This window comes from Bufo gargarizans, chromosome 2 (assembly GCF_014858855.1).
Source record: "Bufo gargarizans isolate SCDJY-AF-19 chromosome 2, ASM1485885v1, whole genome shotgun sequence".
In the NCBI taxonomy this organism is placed as follows: domain Eukaryota; kingdom Metazoa; phylum Chordata; class Amphibia; order Anura; family Bufonidae; genus Bufo; species Bufo gargarizans.
Window position 1 is genome coordinate 556538762 of NC_058081.1, and position 17645 is coordinate 556556406.

The 17645-nt window shown below is 43.1% G+C and overlaps 1 protein-coding gene across 2 annotated transcripts in view; it reads left to right on the forward strand.

Moving 5' to 3' along the window:
* LOC122928607 (protein kinase C and casein kinase substrate in neurons protein 1-like) overlaps positions 1-17645 on the forward strand; it is a 95845-nt gene that overhangs the window by 460 nt on the left and 77740 nt on the right. The window contains exon 2 of one of the 2 annotated variants that reach the window (XM_044281603.1): positions 11103-11139. The exons of the other annotated variant lie outside the window; for it this stretch is intronic. The gene's annotated coding sequence lies outside the window, so the exon portion shown is untranslated. The remainder of the gene's footprint in view (positions 1-11102; positions 11140-17645) is intronic. 2 annotated transcript variants of the gene reach the window in all.

Consider the following 17645-nt stretch of genomic DNA (forward strand, 5'->3'; position numbering starts at 1 on the left):
TATAGCACAGATGTGAACCCACACGATCTAGGGGTAAGGCTACATGCACACGAACGTTGTTAGTTTCTGTGTCCGTTCCGTTTTTCTTTGCGGATAGGATGCAGACCAATTCATTTCAATGGGACCTCAAAAAATGCGGACAGCACACTGTGTGCTGTCCGCATCAGTATGTCCGTTCTGTAGCCCAGCAAACAAAATAGAACATGTCCTATTCTTGTGCGTTTTAGGCATTGTTACAATGAATCCACAAAAAAAACGGATGACATGCGGATGTCACCTGTTTTTTTTTGCGGATCCGCAATTTGCGGACCGCAAAACACATTCAGTCGTGTGCATGTAGCCTAAATCTGAGTATGGGTAGGATACATTAGTAACTATTGATAGACAAACCCAATATCCCAGGTACCTTGTCACCCACAAGTAATGGATAGTATTATAGTCAACACATTTCTAATCTGGAGATTCAATTCCTTTTCATTTTCAGTATCACTGCTTTATGTCATGTATATACTTAAAGGAAATTACACAATACCCAACCAGCCAGCAGCTTATATATACGGAAGTGGGCAAAAATCCAATAGAACTAATAAATTATTCATTTATATTCCTGCTCACTCTGGGCTTAGGAGTCCAGTGGGCGGGTCCACTGACTGAATGACAGCTATCTCTGCATGCACACTTATACAGGACAGACTGTCAATCATCCAGTAGGACCGCCCAGAATGAACGGGAATATCAATGAATAGTTTATAAGTTCTGCTGGATCTCTTCCCAGAAAGCCATATATCAATCGCTCTATAACATGAGGCTGAGCAGATCAGACGCCTTGTACAATAGCTCTTATAGATTGTAAGCTCTTGCGGGCAGGGTCCTCTACCCCTCTGTACCAGACTGTTAATAGTTTCTTATTTATTGTATTTTTATATTTGTGTAACCCCATCTGGATGTAAAGCGCTATGGAATAATGGTGCTTTAAAATTAATACTAATCATAATAATAGCTCAGTTTCCCTTTAAAAAGCAAAACACCTATAAACTATGGGTAGGAGATCTAATTTTCTGCAGCATGTTGTTAGCCACTCTGCAGAAGACTGGCTGCTGTTTATGGCAGCCTGTTCTGTCTGAACTGGGGTCTATGGCCCAGGCTATAGTAAAACACTGACAGTAAGGTGGACGGAATCAGTGATGGCCAGTTCGCAGTGTTCCCCGACGAACCCATGCGATCTGCCATCTTCACTCTTCATCGGGCTGTTCTCGGAACTGCCTGCTCCCGGTGACCGCATGTGTTTCAGAGCGGCTCGCGGCGCAGGCACAGGTAAAGACTTACCTCTGCATCGCCGGACTTGGGAGTAAAGATGGCAGATCACACGTGTTCGTCGGCGAACACTGCGAACTGGCCATCACTGGAGGGAATGTTTGCTATAGGAGTACACCTTATATAGTTATACTAGCAGAAGGACCTGGCTTCGCACAGGTATATTTAATCTATTTCACTTAATGTTTGTGTGTGTCGTTAAAAGATATTGACAGCATCCCCCTTAACAGTGACCTCCATAGTGACCGCCCCTTTAACAGTGACCTCCACAGTGCCCGCCTTACAGTGACCTTCAAAGTGCCCGCCCCTTTAACAGTAACCTCCACAGTGCCCTCCCCCTTACCAGTAACCTGCACAGTGAACACCCCCTTAACAGTGACCTCCACAGTGACCGCCCCTTTAACAGTGACCTCCACAGTGACCACCCCTTTAACAGTGACCTCCACATTGCCCGCCCCTTTAACAGTGACCCTCCACAGTGCCTGTCCCTTTAACAGTGACCTCCACAGCAGCTTCCCCTTCAATAGTGGCCCTTGCCCTTTTAACAGTGAACTCCACAGTGCCCTCCCCTTTAGCAGTGACCTCCACAGCGGCCTGCCTCTTTAATAGTGGACCCTGCCCCATTAACAGTGACCTCCACAGCAGCTGCACCTTTAATTGTGGCCCCTGACAACTTAACAGTGACCTCCACAGCGCCCTGCCCCTTTAAGACTAGGGCTACATGAGGACATGTGTCACGTGACATTTTGTCGTACCAATGTCATGCAACAATTTTTATAATGATAGGCTATGGTGTCGCACGGCTACATGCAGTGACTGCGACACGACAGTCGCAAACAATCCATCCAAGATGGATGCATGTAGCAGTGAAGTTGTGCCCTATGTGTCGTGTGACTTATTGTCGTCCTGTAGCCCTAGCCTAAAGCCGACCTACAATAGTGAAGAAAAATGGCTGGGTTGTTATGCAAACCTGTAGTGAAACTGTGTGTATGTGGAGACTAAGGGCCTGCGAGCTTCTGTTGGCTGATAAGGGACATGTGACCGTGTGTATGGCAGTTGGCATATAAATAGAAAGACTTGCATGCTTGTATTGGCTAGTGGAGGTCATTTTTTGAGAATATCTCAGGAACGGTACGTCCTAGATAGCTGAGACTCCCACAAGATTTCTTTCCAGGTAGCAAGGGATGTGTATACCAAGTTTCGTTGAAATCGATGGTTGCGTTTTTGAGTGATCACGGAACATACACACATACGTCCTTCTTTACATACATATATATATATATATATATATATATAAAACTTGCTTCATTCAGATCATTGTAAAGAAGATGGCTTATATTCACCATCTTCTGAATCTCTGTGGATGACGTTACACAATGGCAATTTGAGACCACGTCCACAGAGGGCAAAAAGGCTGCGGATTTTGTCTGAATTTGCGAATGGAAAATCTGCAGCCGAATAAGTATCAAATCTCATCCACACACTGGAAATTTACCAAGTAGAAATCGGTGCAAATTCTTAAATCCAAAGTATGTCCTGCATATGTTGCCCACTTCAGTGTAGAGGGGTGACATCTGCTGCAGAACCACGATAGGGTGGTGTCACAGCTTTTTGTGGCAATTTTTAATGGCATTTTTCTGAATTGAAGGCTATGGAGGCTTTTTTTTTTATTGTATTTTACTCATTTTGCAAAAAAAAAAAATTCAACTGGGCTACAGATCAAGCCAACAGAGTAAGGCCCCTTTTACACGAGCGAGTTTTCCAAGCGGGTGCAATGTGTGACGTGAAGACATAGCACCCGCACTGAATCCTGACCCATTCATTTCAATGGGTCTGTGTACATAAGCGTTTTTTTCATGCATCAGTTCTGCATTGCGTGAAAAACACAGCATGTTCTATAGGCCTCATGCACACTACCGTGGTGTGTTTTGCAGTCCGCAAATTGCGGATCCGCAAAACACGGATGGTGTCCGGCACGGACAGCCATTGATATAACTGCCTACTCTTGTCCGCAAAACTGGACAAGAATAGGACAGGTGATATTTTTTTTCGGGGCCACGGAGTGCTGTCTGCATCTGCGGACCCATTAAAGTGAAGGGGTCCGTATCCAAGCCGCAAAAACTGTGGCTCGGATGCGGACCAAAACAACAGTTATGTGCATGAGGCCCTATTCTGTATTTTTCACGCAGCCCTGGCCCCATAGAAGTGAATGGGGCTTCAGTGAAAAGCGCATTGCATCCGGAAGCAAGTGCGGGTGCGATGCGTTTTTCACTGATGGTTGCTAAGAGATGTTGTTTGTAAACCTTCTGTTTTTTATCAAGCGCGTGAAAAACGCATCAAAACACATTGCACTTGTGTGGAAAAAACTGAACGCAATTGCAGACAAAACTGACTGAACTTGCTTGCAAAGTGGTGCGAGTTTTCCTGAACACACCCCGAACGCATCCGGACCTAATCCGTCACGCTCGTGTGAAAGAGGACTAAGGGGTGCTGGGTATACATCAGTGTAAGGCCTCATGCACACGACCGTTTTTTTTTAAGGTCCGCAAAAACGGGGTCCGTAGGTCCGTGATCCGTGACCGTTTTTTTGTCCGTGGGTCTTCCTTGTTTTTTGGAGGATCCACGGACATGAAAAATGAAAAAAAAATCTAAGTCAAGTTTGCCATTGAAATGATAGGAAAAAACGGACACGGATGACAATCTTGTGTGCATCTGTGATTTTTCACGGACCCATTGACTTGAAGGGGTCCGTGAACCGTTGGCCGTGAAAAAAATAGGACAGGTCATATTTTTTTTGCCAGGAAACACGGATCACGGATGCGGCTGCCAAATGGTGCTTTTTCTGATTTTTCCACGGACCCATTGAAAGTCAATAGGTCCGCGAAAAAAAACGGAAAACGGCACAACGGCCACGGATGCACACAATGGTCGTGTGCATGAGGCCTTATATAAAGAGGACGAAGGGCCCATTCACACCAACGTATTTTCAGTCTGCATCCGTTCTGCAAATTTTGCGGTTCAAATGCAGCCCATTCATTTCAATGGGGCCTCAAAAGATGCTGACCGCGCACCACATGTTGTCTGCATCCGTATGTCCATTCTGCGGCCCTGCAAAAATGATAGAACTTGTCCGATTCTTGAAGAAAAGAATAGGCATTTCTAACATAGGAAGGAATATGCAGGACTGAAAAATGTAGAACGCACACGCCATAAAAAGCTATGTGTGTAACACCACCCGTAGGGCTCATGTACACAACCGCACCGTGTTTTTTACGGTCAGCAAAACACGGATGCTGCCCGTGTGCGAACAGAACGGATCACCCATAATAGAAATGCCTATTCTTGTCCGCAAAACCGACAAGAATAAGAGATGTTCTTTTTTTGGCAGCCCCACGGAATGGAGCTAGAGATGCGGACACGTGGGGGGGGGAGGGTTGCCGTCCTGTTTTTTTTGTTTGTTTTTTCACTGTAGTGTAAGGTGTTATATACTGTAGTTGTAAATTAAATTGATATGTTTGATGAACCATTCATGAGGCAGCCTAATATGATTGAGATTTGTACATTTACCACCAATCCTCTTTTCTACCATTTGTGCATTTTTTTTATTATACTCGTGGCCCTGTGTTGTTGGTCATAGCAACCAATTTAATTTCCAAATTATGGAGAAAAAATGTGAGCAAAAATCTCATTGGTTGTCATAGGCTACACAAGGGTCTTCTTTTATCAAAGCTGTCTAGAGTACGGGCTCATTCAGATGGCCGTAGGTGTTTTGCGGTCCGCAAATTGCGGCTCTGCAAAACACCTATACCGGTCAAGTGCATTCTGCAGGGCCACCACAATATGTATATTCTTTTCCTTGATTGTGGGGCACTGAAATGGATCTACGGACGTGGACAGCACACAGTGTGCTTTCAGCATCTTTTGTGGCCCTATTGAAATGAATGGGTCACAAAGTTGCGGAACGGATGCGGACCTATGGCTGTCTGAATGAGCCCTAAGGCTGTCTTTGTTGCCCAGAGCAACCAATCAGAATTCAGCTTTCATGTTTCCAGAGCTGTTTAAGAACTGAAAGCTGAGTTCTGATTGGTTGCTATGATAAACGAGGGCATTTCTTTCTATCTACAATCCTCCTGGTGTTTCTCATAGTCCGACACCTCGTGATATGAAGTCATCACAAGTGTCACACATATGTGAGTGGCAGCAGGTATCAAAACTTTTAGATTAGGAGAGTCTGCTCATTTTTTGCCCTGTTGATAGTGAAGGGTTAAGCTGTTTTCACCCACTGGAAACTAGGCCTTTCATGCCCGTGGGCTCTTGGCAGATATGGGAATTCCATGTGCAGTAGTTGTCCTGTCACACAGTTAGCATTTTAGTCGGTGTACAGTAAGTCAGACAAAGGGCTGTATTCTCCTGAGTCCAAATATGAAAAAAAAGTGTCTGTGAACAGTTAATAAAAGACATAAACAGGGCGCGACGCTTCATTTTGAAAAAACCCTCCAAGTAAATTAATGGAGTTAGAAGGCTAAACTTTACCAGAATCCCCTGAAGAGCTTACTGTATGGGAATTGCCGGATCTTCGGATATTCCAGGGCCAGTTTGTGCCTAAGCAAGTGAATGGAGGCAATGTCTGGGTACACGCCAAAAAGGGATTTTCTCGTTTTATGTAAATGAAACATAACCACTGTATAAATGAAAAGTTCTGATATTCACTTTGGCCCGGATTGACTAGACAGGGGGTCTTTCAATGCACCAAAATGATCACAGTTTCTTTCCTGTCTAACGACGTAAGCCAACTTTTAGCTGTCTGAATTCTCTTCAGATACAGACGTGGACAAAATTGTTGGTACCCTTTGGTCAATGAAAGAAAAAGTCACAATGGTCACAGAAATAACTTTAATCTGACAAAAGTAATAATAAATTAAAATTCTATAAATGTTAACCAATGAAAGTCAGACATTGTTTTTCAACCATGCTTCAACAGAATTATGTAAAAAAATAAACTCATGAAACAGGCATGGACAAAAATGATGGTACCCCTAACTTAATATTTTGTTGCGCAACCTTTTGAGGCAATCACTGCAATCAAACGCTTCCTGTAACTGTCAATGAGACATCTGCACCTCTCAGCAGGTATTTTGGCCCACTCCTCATGAGCAAACTGCTCCAGTTGTGTCCAGTTTGAAGGGTGCCTTTTCCAGACTGCATGTTTCAGCTCCTTCCAAAGATGCTCAATAGGATTGAGGTCAGGGCTCATAGAAGGCCACTTTAGAATAGTCCAATTTTTTCCTCTTAGCCATTCTTGGGTGTTTTTAGCGGTGTGTTTTGGGTCATTGTCCTGTTGCAAGACCCATGACCTGCGACTGAGACCAAGCTTTCTGACACTGGCTAGTACATTTCTCTCTAGAATTCCTTGATAGTCTTGAGATTTCATTGTACCCTGCACAGATTCAAGACACCCTGTGCCAGACGCAGCAAAGCAGCCCCAGAACATAACAGAGCCTCCTCCATGTTTCACAGTAGGGACAGTGTTCTTTTCTTGATATGCTTCATTTTTTCGTCTGTGAACATACAGCTGATGTGCCTTGGCAAAAACTTCGATTTTTGTCTCATCTGTCCACAGGACATTCTCCCAGAAGCTTTGTGGCTTGTCAACATGTAGTTTGGCATATTCCAGTCTTGCTTTTTTATGATTCGTTTTCAACAATGGTGTCCTCCTTGGTCGTCTCCCATGTAGTCCACTTTGGCTCAAACAACGACGGATGGTGCGATCTGACACTGATGTTCCTTGAGCATGAAGTTCACCTTGAATCTCTTTAGAAGTCTTTCTAGGCTCTTTTGTTACCATTCGGATTATCCGTCTCTTAGATTTGTCATCAATTTTCCTCCTGCGGCCACGTCCAGGGAGGTTGGCTACAGTCCCATGGATCTTAAACTTATGAATAATATGTGCAACTGTACTCACAGGAACATCTAGTTGCTTGGAGATGGTCTTATAGCCTTTACCTTTAACATGCTTGTCTATAATTTTCTTTCTGATCTCTTGAGACAGCTCTTTCCTTTGCTTCCTCTGGTCCATGTCGAGTGTGGTACACACCATATCACCAAACAACACAGTGATTACCTGGAGCCATATATATAGGCCCAATGGCTGATTACAAGGTTGTAGACACCTGTGATGCTAATTAGTGGACACACCTTGAATTAACATGTCCCTTTGGTCACATTATGTTCTGTGTTTTCTAGGGGTACCATCATTTTTGTCCATGCCTGTTTCATGAGTTTATTTTTTTACATAATTCTGTTGAAGCATGGTTGAAAAACAATGTCTGACTTTCATTGGTTAACATTTATAGAATTTTAATTTATTATTACTTTTGTCAGATTAAAGTTATTTCTGTGACCATTGTGACTTTTTCTTTCATTGACCAAAGGGTACCAACAATTTTGTCCACGTCTGTATATGCCAGAAATTCTGGTCTCTTGCACACATATTTTTTGCCACTTTTTGAAATTTAGTTGGAAATGCGGACATGGTTAGCTATGTTAGGCTACTTTCACACTAGCGTTTTTACTGGATCCAGCAGGGTTCAGCAAAAACGCTTCCGTTACTGATAATACAACCATCTGCATCCGTTATGACCAGATCCGGTTGTATTATCTGTAACATAGCCAAGACGGATCCGTCATAAACTCCATTGAAAGTCAATGGGGGATGGATCGGTTTTCTATTGTGTCAGATTGTGTCAGAGAAAACAGATCCGTCCCCATTGACTTGCATTGTGGGTCATGAAGGATCCACTTTCTGCTATGAGAATGAAACAGAATGCATTTTGGAGCATTCCGTTCTGTTCAGTTACGTTTTGTCCCCATTGACAATGAATGGGGACAAAACGTTTTTTTTCCCCAGTATTGGGAACCTATGAAGGATCTCAATTCCGGAAAATATTAACGTTAGTGTGAAAGTATCCTTAATTAGGCCGAATGCACACGGCTGTGTTCTGCGGCCGAGAGCGGACCGTGGAAACCCGGCCGGGATTCCTCCTGACAGCTTGAGCGCACGGCGTCATTGGTTGCTATGACGCCGTGCGCTCCCTGCTGCCGCCGCAATACAGTAATATACTGGTATGATCTATATGGTATGATCTATACCAGTGTATTACTGTACTGTGGCGGCAGCAGGGAGCGCACGGCGTCATAGCAACCAATGACACCGTGCGCTCATGTTGTCAGGAGGAATCCCGACCGGGTTTCCACGGTCCGCTCTCGGCCGCGGAACACGGCCGTGTACATGAGGCCTTAGACTCACTTCAGATTTATGACTGGGAGTTGTTTTTTTTAAAAATCACCCTAAAAAAGCTCCAAAGTCACTTCAGTAGGGAGGGGGTGCAGAAAACTGGAGTAGCATTTCTAGACAAAAGTGTTAGGTTTAGACCCCATGACACAACCATATTCTTTTGCAGCCCACAAATTGCAGATCCGCAAAATACAAATGCGGTCCGTGTGCTGTTCACATTTTATGTGCAGGCCTATTGAGGCACGTTTGCCTGGTGTTTGAGACTTCGGTCTTAATAAAGGCCCATAGCTGGTGGAGGATCTGCCGAAGTTGTGAAGAGCCACTGGCTTCTCCATAACTTCAGTGCATCCACCACTGCTTAGAAATGCAAGACCGCTTCCGAGTGTAGAAAATGGTGAATGAGACAAGCCTGCCCGCCCGTCCCCTTCCCCACCCACTTCACACGCACCAGGGGCGTAACTAGAAGTGCCTGGGCCCCACAGTCCCCTGCCAAATTTTTTATATACTATTTTTACCCCCACCTGTCCTTTTTATTTTTGTTAAAAATCTTTTTAATTTATATGCAAATTATCTTCCTAACATGCCCAAAGGGCTGTCCCTCCGGCCATTTGTGCCCAGCTGCGTCCATTATCGCCAAGCCCAGCGCCATCCCGCTATTAATTATTCACTGCTGTCCTCGTCTTTTTTTTTCCCTAAGTGTGCCTGTAGTCTCGCGCATGCACCGATGTTACTCACGTGCGGGCCCGTGCGGTGTCCTGGCAGCAGCCTCAAGTAATCACGCATGCGCCAGAAAGCGGAGAAAGCCGCATGGGCCCGGACGTGAGTAACATCAGCGCATGCACGAGACTACGGCGCACTTAGAAGAAAAAAAAGACGAGGACAGCAATGAATAATTAACAGCGGGGCGGTGGTGGGCTTGGCGATAATGGGCGCGGCTGGGCACAAACGGCCAGAGGGACAACCTCTTGGTCACGTTAGGAAGGTAATTTGTATATAAATAAAAAAGATTAAACTTGACTGTCAGGCGCCGGGCCCCTTGTCAGCCCGGGCCCTGAAGCAGCCGCTTCCCCTGCTTCCCTGGCAGTTACGCCACTGACACGCACAAAATACACCTAAAAAAAAGTGCATTACAACTATCTAATCTTCTTTGCTGAGAAGTGGATATAATTAAATCCAGTCTAGATATTTCTCTCTAAGGCCTCTTGCACACGAACTTGTGTCCCCCGTGGCAGTATTGTAGCCCGCATACGGCGGGTCTGCAATACACGGGACACCGGCCGTGTGCATGCCGCATCACGGATGCGGACCCATACACTTGAATGAGTGCTCAAATCCGGAGATGCGGTGCAGAACGGAAGCACTATGGAGTGCTTTTGTGGGGTTCCGTTCCGTGCTTCCATTCCGCAAAAAGATAGAACTTGTCCTATCTTTTTGCGAAACGGATGGATCGCGAACCTCATTCCAGTGAATGGGGTCGCGATCCGCATGCGGCTGGCCCACGGTCAGTGTCAATGCGTTGCGGACCACAATTTTCTGTCTACAGCACGGGTAGCACATGTTTGTGTGCAAGAGGCCTTAGGCTCATGCACACCGGATGCTGTCTGTATCCATATGTCCGTCCGTTCCGCAGCCCAGCAAAAAAGATAGAACATGTCCTATACCTGTCCATTTTGCATACAAGAATAGACATTGTTAAAAGGGGTCCCCCCAAAAAACGAATGCAACATGTCCGTCACATGGACATCATCCGTATTTTTTGCCGATCCACGTCTTGTGGACTGCAAAATTACATATGGTCATGTGAATGCACCCTGAGCTAAACAGACTGGCCTCCAGACTGATACATTGTAACAAACCACCAGTGAGATTTGTGCAGCTGCTAATATGTTTTGCTCACATAGCAGGGGTGTAGCTGTAGGTGAAGCAGCTGTTTTGGGGCCCATACTCAGAAGGTGCCCACCCAGAAGGGCCCCATCAACAATATTATATACAGAGACACTGGAGGACATGGACGGAGCAGCTGCCAGGCCTCATCTAAGAGAGCGAATTTTTAGTTACGCCACTGTCACACAGCATTGTCTATACTGGACAGAACTGTAGTCTTTTCAGCCTTTGGATGTACAAAAAGTGTTATTCACTGACAGCAAACTAATATCGTAAAAATGATGAGCAAGTGAAACGTACACACACAGTTACAACATATTTGTGCCAGCTAGCATAAAGTGTGCTAAATATTGTTACAAATCATTGCATACAACAAAATTGCACAATGTTTTAAATTTTTTATGCTACGCTTACCATAATGTGGAAAAGCAGGAGTGGTCATGATGGAGAGGTTGGTGTTTCTTTTTATGAAAACACACGGTGTCAGGAGGGGGGGCAGCCAATGGCAGGCGGGGACGAGCCTCCCTTGTACCGCTTGGGAGGCTCATCCCCAGCACCGCCTGCCATTGGCTGCTCCCCCCTAACACCGGATATTTTCATCTGTGTACAGGCAGAAGCAGCAGCTGTGGTCGGGGACCAGGAGCGGCGTAAGTACATTCCCTCTGAGGGGGGGGGGGGGGGGGGGGTTGTTGTAGATACTGGATAACCCCTTTAAGTAGTAAACACAGAAAATTGTGCACCTTTTGGTGCCAATTTACTCCCAAATGCCCCAACTACATTAAGAGGTGCGCACCTTTTCATAAATTTGGCTACATCCACTGTAACAATCTTTTTTTAAGACTGGAACCTAAAATTGCCATTCATAGTATATTAGAAAGGGGCCACAATATATTAGAAAGCTGCAGAATTCATTATTAAAGGTAATGTGTCGTCAGAAAATTATTACAATTATTATTTAAATTAGGTTTTATTTTAAACATATTTTTTAAGAATTTTGGGTAATTATTTTAAAATTTCCGTGTCACTAACTACTTAAAAAAACTGCAAAATAAAAATAAAATTAAAAATTCTGCAGTTTTTGTACTGGCCAATAAGCACAACTTCTTGGTCTGTACAGATCACTTTACTGTAGTTTTCTGCTTATCCTTACAGGCAGGATTACAATGACAGATAATATATACATATATATATATATATATATATATATATATATATATACAGTACAGACCAAAAGTTTGGACACATCTTCTCATTCAAAGAGTTCTCTTTATTTTCATGACTATGAAAATTGTAGATTCACACTGAAGGCATCAAAACTATGAATTAACACATGTGGAATTATATACGTACATAACAAAAAAGTGAAACAACTGAAAATATGTCATATTCTAGGTTCTTCAAAGTAGTCACCTTTTGCTTTGATTACTGCTTTGCACACTCTTGGCATTCTCTTTGAGCTTCAAGAGGTAGTCACCTGAAATGGTCTTCCAACAGTCCTGAAGGAGTTCCCAGAGATGCTTAGCACTTGTTGGCCCTTTTGCCTTCACTCTGCGGTCCAGCTCACCCCAAACCATCTCGATTGGGTTCAGGTCCGGTGACTGTGGAGGCCAGGTCATCTGGCGCAGCACCCCATCACTCTCCTTCATGGTCAAATAGCCCTTACACAGCCTGGAGGTGTGTTTGTGGTCATTGTCCTGTTGAAAAATAAATGATGGTCCAACTAAACGCAAACCGGATGGAATAGCATGCCGCTGCAAGATGCTGTGGTAGCCATGCTGGTTCAGTATGGCTTCAATTTTGAATAAATCCCCAACAGTGTCACCAGCAAAACACCCCCACACCATCACACCTCCTCCTCCATGCTTCACGGTGGGAACCAGGCATGCAGAGTCCATCCGTTCACCTTTTCTGCATCGCACAAAGACACGGTGGTTGGAACCAAAGATCTCAAATTTGGACTCATCAGACCAAAGCACAGATTTCCACTGGTCTAATGTCCATTCCTTGTGTTTTTTAGCCCAATCAAGTCTCTTCTGCTTGTTGCCTGTCCTTAGCAGTGGTTTCCTAGCAGATATTCTACCATGAAGGCCTGATTCACACAGTCTCCTCTTAACAGTTGTTCTAGAGATGTGTCTGCTGCTATAACTCTGTGTGGCATTGACCTGGTCTCTAATCTGAGCTGCTGTTAACCTGCGATTTCTGAGGCTGGTGACTCGGATGAACTTATTCTCCGCAGCAGAGGTGACTCTTGGTCTTCCTTTCCTGGGGCGGTCCGCATGTGAGCCAGTTTCTTTGTAGCGCTTGATGGTTTTTGTGACTGCACTTGGGAACACTTTCAAAGTTTTCCCAATTTTTCGGACTGACTGACCTTCCTTTCTTAAAGTAATGATGGCCACTGGTTTTTCTTTACTTAGCTGCTTTTTTCTTGCCATAATACAAATTCTAACAGTCTATTCAGTAGGACTATCAGCTGTGTATCCACCTGACTTCTCCACAACGCAATTTATAAGGCAAGAAATCCCACTTATTAAACCTGACAGGGCACACCTGTGAAGTGAAAACCATTTCAGGTGACTACATCTTGAAGCTCATCAAGAGAATGCCAAGAGTGTGCAAAGCAGTAATCAAAGCAAAAGGTGGCTACATTGAAGAACCTAGAATATGACATATTTTCAGTTGTTTCACTTTTTTGTTATGTACGTATATAATTCCACATGTGTTAATTCATAGTTTTGATGCCTTCAGTGTGAATCTACAATTTTCATAGTCATGAAAATAAAGAGAACTCTTTGAATGAGAAGGTGTGTCCAAACTTTTGGTCTGTACTGTATATATATATATATATATATATATATCTATAACACAGGACCCACTATTCACAATAGGTGATATCACAGCTTATCTACTCCCTCCTGACCTTTGCACAGGTCACAGACCATGCCTACAAAACTCTCCCAAAGAAGTCAATGATGTCCTCTCCTGTGTGTTGTGTCCATGATAGCTGCTGTAATTCATACCATAACAGCTCAGGCAAGAGGACACCCCCAATAATCATTTTCAAGAAAAAGATAATTAAAAATCTGCAATTGAAAAATAAAGACAGATTAGAAAAAAGGATATGTGTTGCTATCTGGTTTTAACTGGCAGAAAAAAATTATTTTTAAACCAGACAACCCCTTTAAGGGGTCACCTGTAGCTGGGGCACTTATGGATGCCACTGAGGATGGTGTACACTTTTTTGGGAGCATTTGTGCTTACTGGGAAATTGGCAGCCAAAATGCAGTCTTCTTGTCAAGATTGTGTTTACTCTCATTTTATAGTCGCCACTAGGCGGCACCATACACACAGGGGAGAAGGGGGCTACTTGCCATCATCCATGGGCCCTATATAGTCTGGCAATGGTAGTCAATACAATGTGTTCCAGACAGCCAGTGATGAGAAAACTGCTACAATATGCAGTCTAGTGGAGAGGCCACTGCTTGGATATGGCTCCAGGCAACGTAGCCTAAGGCATGTCATTATAAAGATATCACGAGGAGAGCTCTCTGACTCTATTTGAATAGCTCTGATGAAGTGTCTCAGAGATACAGTACCCAGTGCACGGACGTAACCCTGCGCGTGTTCTGTCTATATTATAACCAGGAAAACAATGTGATTTCTGTACAGTCAATACAAGATAACTTGTCTGGATTCTTTTCAAAAGACCTTCAGCTCATTTCGAGCCCCCCCCCCCCCCCCTCCTAAAGCATATTAAAAACCAGGAACCCTTAGGCTAGACTCCTGGCTTTGTGTAGAGGAAAAAGTCGATTTTATTGGGAAAAGCCATTCTTTTCACACCTCCTCGGCTGCTGGGCTGCAGTGGGTTTCAGGAGATGTGGCAGAATTTTGATTCTCCATCTACCTCTCTACTCGGCTCCTCTCACTTTGTGACCCCAAGAACACACGAAAAGATAGAGCCGAAGACCTATTATAGTCATAAAACGTGCTGGTTGATTTTTCGGTATTTCTGCACAGCTGTGAGAATAAATGGGATGATGGATGAAGTGCTGGAGGTGGGGTTAATGGAAAAAATAGGCTTGGGAAAAGTTAGCAAATTATGACAAAGAGCAGTTAACATCATGAAAAGGAAAATCTGAAAAAGCTACTTAGACACTTACATTATGTTCTGATATCTGGAAAGTATCCTTCAAGATTTCAGCCTTAGGTTCTAAGCACTACACGCAACTGCAACAACAGCGGTCCGCAAGAGGTCGATTTAAGATTAGATAAGTGTTTTGTGACGCTAGTTGCAATGAAGCAACAACGGGACGGAGTCCCTTTAACCACTTCATATCCGCCTATAGGATATAAACGTTCTATGGGTGGATGTTTATCTCTGAATGGACGTTCTGGAACATCAGTGACAGCAGGCCACCCCAGAGACAAGGCAGGGATCATTCCTGGGTGTCCCTGGCTTCTAAATCGCTGCATACACAGCGCTCACCAATTAAGTAATTTAAATAAATAAATAAAACAGACATATTTGGTATTGCCGCATCCGTAACGACTGGCTCTATAAATATATCACATGATCCACCCTGTCCGATAAACACCATAAAAAAAATAAAAAAAAGTGTAAAAAAAAAGCCATTTTTACCATTGTTACCTTAAATCACAAAAAGTGTAACTCCAAGTGATCAAAAAGGCGTATGTCCCACAAAATGGTACTAATAAAACCGTCACGTCATCCCGAAAAAAATGAGCCCCTACATAAGAAAGTCGCTAAAAAAAACCAAAAAAAAACTATAGCTCTCAGAACATGGAGACATTAAAACATCATTTTTTGGTTTCAAAAATGCTATTATTGTGTTAAAGTGAAATAAATAAAAAAAGTATACATATTAGGTATCGCCGCATCCATAACAACCAGCTCTATAAAAATATCACATGAACTAACCCCTCAGGTGAAAACCGTAAAAAATAGAAAAATAAAAACAGTGCCAAAAAAAGCAATTTTTTGTCACCTTATATCACAAAAATTGCAAAATCAAGCGATCAAAAAGGCGTATGCCCCTAAATCATACCAATCAAACAGTCACCTTATCCTGCAAAAAATTAGACCTAAGACAATTGGTAAAAAAAAATAAAAAAATATGACTCAGACAATGGAGACACTAAAATATGTTTTTGTTTTCTTCAAAACTGCTATTATTGTGTTAAAGTAAAATAAATAAAAAAGTAGACATATTAGGTATCGCTGCATCCGTAAAAACCAGCTCTATAAAAATATTACATGACCTAACCCTTCAGGTGAAAACCATTAAAAAAAAAAACGGTGGCAAATTTTTTTTTTGTCACCTATCATCACATAAAGTGCAACATCAAGTGATCAAAAATAGTGTATGCCCCCCCAAATAGTAGAAATCGAACCGTCACCTCATCCTGCAAAAAATAAGACCCTAATTAGGACAATCAGTCAAAAAATTAAAAAGCTATGGATCTCAAACTATGGAGACACTAAGGCTCCTTGCAGATGAGTGTGTCCAAAAATCGTGCGAGTAGGTACGCAATTACAGTCAGTTTTGACTGCGATTGCGTTCCGATGTTCAGTTTTTATCGCGCGGGTGCAATATGTTTTGCACACGCGTGATAAAGATCTGACTGTGGTACCCAGACCCGAACCCGGACTTCTTCACTATAGTTTGGGTTTGGGATCGATGTTCTGTATATTTTATTATTTTCCATTATAACATGGTTATAATGGAAAATAATAGCATTCTTTAATTCAGAATGCTAAGTAAAAGGTCCATTGTGGGGTTAAAAATAAAAAAAATGTGCGCAGCCAGGCTTGTCTTCTTTCTTCTTCTTGCAGGACCTGGCTGGAAAAGGACCTTCGGTGATGTCATCGCACTCACCACGTGGTAAGGGCAGTGACGTCAATGTCCTTTTCCAGCCAGGTCCTGCAAGAAGAAGAAAGAAGACTAGCCTGGCTGCGCGATCAAGTGGATGAGGTGAGTAACTTTTTTTATTTTTAACCCCACAATGGACCCTTTACTTAGCATTCTGAATTAAAGAATGCAATTTTTTTCCATTATAACCATGTTATAATGGAAAATAATAAAGTAAATGGGGTCCCGGGTAAGGCCTCTTTCACACTACCGTTTTTTTTTTCGGTTTTGCGGTCCGTTTTTTGCGTTCCGTATACGGTCCGTATACGGAACCATTCATTTCAATGGTTCCGCAAAAAAAACTGAATGTGTTCCGTATGCATTCCGTTTCCGTATTTCCGTTCCATTGAAAGATAGAACATGTCCTATTATTGCCCGCAAATTACGGTCCGCGGCTCCATTCAAGTCAATGGGTCCGCAAAAAAAACGGAACACATACGGAAATGCATCCGTATGTCTTCCGTTTCCGTTCCGTTTTTTCTGAACCATCTATTGAAAATGTTATGCCCAGCCCAATTTTTTCTATGTAATTACTGTATACTGTATATGCCATACGGAAAAACGGAACGGAACAACGGAACGGAAACAGAACCACAATGTGAACAACGGACCGCAAAACACTAAAATGGACATACTGTAGTGTGAAAGAGGCCTCACTCATCCCTCGTCTCCTTAGCAACCATGCGTGAAAATCGCATTGCATCCGCACTTGCTTGCGGATGCTTGCGATTTTCACGCATCCTTATTCATTTCTATGGGGCCTGCGTTGTGTGAAAAATGCAGAATATAGAACATGCTGCGATTTTCACACAACGCACAAGTGATGCGTGAAAATCACCGCTCATCTGAACAACCCCATTGAAGTGAATGGGTCCGGATTCAGTGCGGGTGCAATGCGTTCACCTCACGCGTTGCACCCGCACGGAATTCTTGCCCGTGTGAAATGGACCTAAAACATAATTATTATTTTTTTATGCTATTATTGTGCAAAACTTAAATAAATAAGAAAAAGTATACATATTAGGTATTGCCACATCCGTAACGATCTGCTCTATAAAAATCTCACATGACCTAACCCCTCAGGTGAACGCTGTAAAAATAAACAAATAAAAACTGTGCTAAAACAACCAATTTTTTGGTCACCTTGCCCCATAAAGTGAAATAATGAATGATCAAAAAATCATATGTACCCATAAATGGTACCAATAAAAACGTCAACACTTCCG